This window comes from Myotis brandtii, unplaced genomic scaffold, assembly GCF_000412655.1.
Source record: "Myotis brandtii unplaced genomic scaffold, ASM41265v1 scaffold806, whole genome shotgun sequence".
NCBI lineage: Eukaryota > Metazoa > Chordata > Mammalia > Chiroptera > Vespertilionidae > Myotis > Myotis brandtii.
The window spans coordinates 2210622-2217313 of NW_005371249.1; the positions used below are offsets into that span (position 1 = coordinate 2210622).

At 43.5% G+C, this 6692-nt stretch overlaps 1 protein-coding gene across 1 annotated transcript in view; it reads right to left on the reverse strand.

Annotated features, from left to right (window-relative positions):
- Positions 1-6339, reverse strand: part of LOC102246618 (phospholipid-transporting ATPase FetA) — an 82954-nt gene extending 76615 nt beyond the window's left edge. The window contains exon 1 of the mRNA XM_005883994.2: positions 6293-6339. The gene's annotated coding sequence lies outside the window, so the exon portion shown is untranslated. The remainder of the gene's footprint in view (positions 1-6292) is intronic.
- Positions 6340-6692: the final 353 nt, after the last annotated feature.

Consider the following 6692-nt stretch of genomic DNA (forward strand, 5'->3'; position numbering starts at 1 on the left):
TACGTTTCTCACTGTTTCTTCTCATTACAGCAATCTCTTTAGCATTTCTTGTAATGCTGGCTTGGTGGTAATGTACTCCTTTAGCTTTTTTGGCTGGGAAGCTCTTTATTTAATCATCTATTTTGAATGACAGCCTTGCTGGCTATAGTAATCTTGGTCTCAGAACCTTGCTTTCCATTAACTTGAGTACTTCATGCCATTCCCTTCTGGCCTGTAGAGTTTCTGATGAGAAGTCAGGTGTCAGCCTATGGGAACTCCTTTGTAGGTAACAGTTTTCTTTCCTCTTGCTGCCTTTAAGATTCTGTCTTTAATTTTTGGCATTTTAATTATGATGTGTCTGGGTGTGAGTCTGTTTGGGTTCTTCTTGTTTGGGGTTCTCTGTGCCTCCTGAACTTGTGTGACTTTTTCCTTTACCAGGTTAGGGAAGTTTTCTACCATTATTTCTTCAAACACCTTCTCTATTCCTTTCTCCCTTTCTGCCTCTTCTGACACACCTACTATTCTAATATTGTTATGTTTCACATTGTCCCACAGCTCCCTTAAGCTGTCCTCCTGTTTTTTAATTATTTTTTTTCTTTTTGGTTCTCTAAATGAATGATATTTCCAACTCTGTCTTCTAATTCACTGATTCGATCCTCAGCTTCCCCTAATCTGCTGAGTATTCCTTCCAATGTGTTATTTGTGTTATGTCATTCTTTATCTCAGACTGTTCTTTTTTCATAGTTACTATATCTTTTTTCATACTGTTGAGCATTTTAACATCATTACTTTGAACTCTGTTTCAGATAAATTTCTTATCTCTGCTTCATTTATCTCTTCTTCTGGAGAATTTGCTGGTTCTTTCATTTGGGGGTTTTTGTTTCATTTTGGTTGTCTGTTTGGGTTTGTGACGTTTTAGGTAGATCCTCTATACCAGTGATGGCAAACCTTTTGAGCTCAGCGTGTCAGCATTTTGAAAAACCCTAACTTAACTCTGGTGCCGTGTCACATATAGAAATTTTTTGATATTTGCAACCATAGTAAAACAAAGACTTATATTTTTGATATTTATTTTATATATTTAAATGCCATTTAACAAAGAAAAATCAACCAAAAAAATGAGTTCGCGTGTCACCTCTGACAAGCGTGTCATAGGTTCGCCATCACTGCCTTAGTCTATACCGCTCAATCTCTAGTGCAGGACAGTGTTAAAGGATGTTTCTAATTGGATCAGGCAAAGACTCAAAGCCTCCAGAGATTGCCTCTGTCTACAGACTAATAGGATTCCAACTTGAACTGCCCCCAGGCAATCGTCCTCAGGTATGGCGAGTGTTTTTTTTTAACAGGGTGGGGCAGTTGCTTCTACCTGGCGGCTGTTACTTAAAATCTCTTAAGTGGCCTCAGAGCAAGGTGATTTCCAATAGGGTGTGTCCACTGTCTTCTCCCAGGCAAGGCAGATGTCTATGTGGGAAAGATGTCCTCTGTTGTGTGAGGGAATGACTCAGCTCAGGAAACTTGGGGTGTCTGCTTTCTGAGCTCTATTCCCCGAGTCCCCAGTCCTGGGTTCTGCTCTCACAGCTCCAGTCCACTTCACCCTCCCTCTGCCAGAGCACAAGGTGGGTGGCTTAGTGTGTTGGCCCTTTAAGGGGGTGCCCGAACTTTCAGCTGCCACTTCCTGGCAGATAGTATCCCACTGCTTTTCACAGCTAGATGTTATGTGGGTACCCTCCTCAGTTTGGTGCTCTCTGCTGGGGAGCCCAGCTTCGGGATTAGATCCCAGAGTTCTCAGTAGCACCCGCCTCATCTCCCCAGCTGAGATATCTCTCTGGGACTTCAGTTGCCGTCTGTGGGTGCACGGCCAGCCCTTTCATGCCTCTGCCCTCCTACCAGTCTCTATGTGGTCTCCACCTTTGGTCTTTGGGTATCAGGGTTCTCTCCTGTTGAGTTTTCCATTGATTATTCAGGAAGCCTTTCTGTATTTCAGTTGTAATTCCAGCTTGTTCCTGGGAGCATGTCCGTGCCTACTTTACTAGTCATATTGCTCACCATCCTCCTGCTCAAAGCCAACTGTCCAGTAAATATAAAATACCTGTAATTCCCAGCACACCACTACCTTTTTATTTATTTATTCCAAGTGCACATACTACTCCAAATGCTAGAACTCCATTTCCTTCTGTTTAGACCTGGTTAAGTGCTATTGGGTAATATTAAGCTTACATTGTCTTCTTCAGATGCCTTTTTAAAAAATATTTTATTTTTTACAGAGAGGAAGGGAGAGGGATAGAGAGCCAGAAACATCGACGAGAAACACCCATCAGCTGCCTCCTGCACACCTCCCACTAGGGATGTGCCCGCAACCAAGGTACATGCCCCTGACCGGAATCGAACCCGGGACCCTTCAGTCCGCAGGCCGACGCTCTATCCACTGAGCCAAACCAGTTAGGGCTCGGATGCCTTTTAAGGATGCGTCAGGTGTCCTTACTATGAGCTCCCATGGTACAATCTATGTTTACTCCTATCTTAACATTTATATCTGAAATTGAAATTGTCTGTCTCCTTCATAAGACCACATTGTCTTCAAGGGTAGGAACTATATATCAATGCATCTCCAGTACCTAAAACAGTGCCTAGCATGTGGTATGTTCTAAATAAATATTTTTTAATGAACACACAAGTGAATGATAGGAACCCTGATGTCAGAAGTCACACTATCCTGAAGAACTTTCCAATGACTTCTTACCTTACTCCTGTTAAAAGCCAGTCATTACAATAGGCCAGAGGGACCTACATGCTGTGACTTCACCTCCTACTATTCTAACTTCATTAACTCAGTTCCAACCACACTTTGAGACCTTGACTGGAAAATGTATTTCAGCCAAGGAGTCATTTAGGCATGTTCAGAAAGGAAGAAAGGGACTAAAATATATTGAGCCTCTAATATGTATCAGGCCTTGTGCTGGGCACCTTCATATCTCATATCAGAATCCTCACAATCACCTTGGGACAAAGGCTTTCCTATCCTCACTTCACAGCTAAGGAGACTAAGTCTTAGAGTAGATTTTGAATTTAAACAGAGAGGGAAAAGTGCATAGTGGTGACTTTTCCTTCCCTTGATATTGTGTTTGCTGTCTCCTCCTGCTTAACTCCCTCTGTGCTATTCTGGGAAGCTGACCTCTATGAATTACATCACCCAGACTACCTTGTCCCTGGGCTTCTGTTGGGTTTTACCAATGGGAAGTACTAGCTGAAGACTGGAGGACAGGAAGAAAGGTTAGGGCATTTGTTTTTCTCCATCTCTGCCTTGTTAAATTCTTACAGTGGCTGCTTAGCACTTATGGCCATAGCTCTTTCGGACTATAGCTCTAGCTAGGCTCTGGGTAACAACACTCTCTCCTCTTTCCCTTCAGGCTGAGGAGTGCTACTGATTTGCCACTGTTGTGTTTCACCATTCCATTCTAGTTATTTTTAATACTGACTATACCTCTGTAAATAGCCCTTTGGTTAAACTCTCTTCAGTTAAACATATTTGAATGCAATCGTTTTTCTGCAAGGATTCTGCCTTAGATACTAGGACAACACTGAATGGCATGTCCTTCTCCTTTGCACTTCAATTAATTCAATTTCCAATATCTACAATAGAGTCTCCTTCCTTTCCTCTAATCCAAGGCTTCCCAGCCATCTGGGTCTACCTGGTCGTCCAGGAAATCTTTTTATATGCTCCATTACCTACAGAGAAATCCTGTTGTAAACACCATTGTGCTGAAGCTAGTGTGACATTAGCACTCTGTTGTCCTTGAAGTTCTATCACTGTTCAGTTTTGTTAGTCTGATCATCCCAGCAGTACACTAACTCCTTATGGGTAAGGAACTTTAGCAATTAGAATCTCTAAAGAAACGCATTTTATCTGGAATGAACCTTAGAGTTTACCCTGTATAACCTCTTTATTTTACAGATGGGGAAGTTCAGTCTCACACAGGGAGTCTCTCACAGCTATATTAGAGGCAGACTTAAATCCATAATCTAGATTCTTCCTACTATACCATGCTATTATACTGCATTGGGTACTTAGTAGACACTCAATATGCTGATGACTCACTCCTAAATTTATACAGGGGTTTTTGTTTTGTTCAATGCTAGGCTCCATGCCTAGATGAGCACCTGGAACATAGGATGTACTCAGCAAAATATTCCTTGATTTTGAACCTGGAAGCAGCAAGACAAACACCTTGAAAGTTAATCAGCACCCAGAATGTCATTAATAATAATAATGCCTTATACACTTAGAGAAAATGTAGTTTTCAAAGTGCTTTCACATTTAATGAGCCCATTTGATCCCTCTGAGGTAAACATGGCAGGAATTATTGCTCTATTTACTAGATGCACAAAACAGCCTCTGAGAAATTAACGATCAAGGATCCCTGACTAGTATGTAGCAGAGCTGAGGTCAGTATTCACAGTATTATGCCACCTCCACTATTCCGTGTTATTTCTTCAGCTTTACCATTCTGCTTCTGGGTATGGCAGATTCATTCAGGGAGCTAACCTAAATAATCACAATGAGTAGGTGGGTCATACACTTATGCTCAAAGAAATGATTTTTGCTTCTTTAAAAATCCACTGTGAAAGGTCCTGTTCTACTTCTGATTAGATACAACCTGCAGAACACTCCCACTCTTGACATCAGGAGACCTGCTATTCCCTCAGAGAAGAGGGTTACCATCTGTGTGTTTGGGCACAGAGACAGCACCGCTGAGACATCACTTTCAGAACAGACCAGAGCCCAGCTCTTTTTATAACCAAGTATTCAAAAAGGAACAATACTTTGCCCTGACCTCATCAGAGAGGAGTTAACATGGTGGATTTCTTCAAGATCAAATGTACCAGGGAACAACCTACAGATATTTTGGTTGAATTCTCTTACTTAAAAACAAACGGCCCTAACCAGTTTGGCTCAGTGGATAGAGCGTCGGCCTGCGGACTGAAGGGTCCCAGGTTCGATTCCGGTCAAGGGCATGTACCTTGGTTGCGGGCACATCCCCAGTAGGGGGTTTGCAGGAGGCAGCTGATCGATGTTTCTAACTCTCTATCCCTCTCCCTTCCTCTCTGTAAAAAAAAAAAAATTAAAAAAATAAATAAATAAAAACGACTTTAGTTCAGATTTCACCTTGGGTTTTAGTGACTAGGATGATCTCTGGTCCTAATCAGAGCATTACAGAAACCAAAGGACAACCTAAACACAACTCCAGCCTCTTTGTATATCAGTTTCCATCAAGAGCTCAAAGTATCGATTCAGAAATTAAGTCCTACATCAGGGGTCACAAACGCAAATGCCTACCAGTAACAGGCAAATAATTGTAAAGCTTAGTACAAATCAGAAAATAAGGAGCAATGGAGTCTATAATGAGCTGCAGTAAACTAACTTACCAGTTGCTTCTCAGCTCCAACCACCTGTCACTTTGTGAGAATGTGAGCTAAGAGTTAACAGATCCTTCAATTTTTTCAGAAAGCTGAAAATCTGCATTTTAAGACGTGATTATCTATTTTTTAAAAATTGGCTACTAAGTCAAATCTGCAAGCCTATTAACCATGAGTAGCCAGAGTTTGACTTTTCCTATGAAGTAGGTCCCCTGCCCTATGAGAAAGAAATTACAACACATGTGCCACTTTCAAGTCAAATATGGTATCAGATTTATGCCTTCTCAGAGGATTTGGACAGTGCTGGAGAAGCAGGCTAAACTCCCCGAGTTAATGTGCCTTCTTAGCCGGGGGCCGGGTCTGTGAGGTGACTGGATAAATGGATGCCCCGTGGGCGGCATATGTGGGATAAAGATCCCATTTGCTAGGCATCTGGAGAGATACATTTCCCCTAGACCAGTGGTTCTCAGCCTTGGCTGCACATTAGAATCACCTGGGAATCTGTTTAAAATCCTGATTTCTGGGCCTCCTCCTCCGGAAATTCTGTTTCTTTGTTACTAATGTTGTGGCCCCACCCCATACCAAAGAAACAGACTTTCCGGAGGATGAGGCCCAGAAATCAGGATTTTAAACAGATTCCCAGGTGATTCTAATGTGCAGCCAAGGCTGAGAACCACTGCCCCAGCGTGTCTGGAAAACCCGTAGATTCAAGTAGAGGGGAGGGAAGTAACCGCGAGGAGGACTGGGAGAACGATTTACTACAGTCCGGGGACGGGCAGGTACTGAAAAGGACACAGAGGGGGACGGACGTCGGGTAGTACGGGGATAGTCTTCAACGTTGGGAAGGAGAAGGCCATAACCTCCTCTCCAGAGCCACCTTCGGGCACCTCTTGCTCACCGTCGCCACGCAGACGTCCATTCCAGCGACGTCCATCTTAACGCACCTTCCTGCGCAGGCGCGCTGCGGAGCACCAAGGCCCCGCCTCCGACCACGCCCTCCCCCACAAAGCCGGCCTCCGACCACGCCCCCTCGTTCACTGGCTTTCCAAAGGAGTCCTGCAGTCCGGCTTTGAAGTACCTAGGCATCCTCTCTGTACTGGCAGATGGGGAAGGGAGATGAAATACTCAGACCCTGCCTTTGGATAGATCAGGCTGATGGGGAGCAGGCAGACCGAGTAAATTATAACAATGTAGAGTACTGTGGGGAGGGTGTCCAGGACTGGCTGGGTCCTAAAGGAAGTCAGGATGTCAGAACCCAGAAGGCAGTGGAAAGGCTGCGGATATTCCAGTAAGGGATA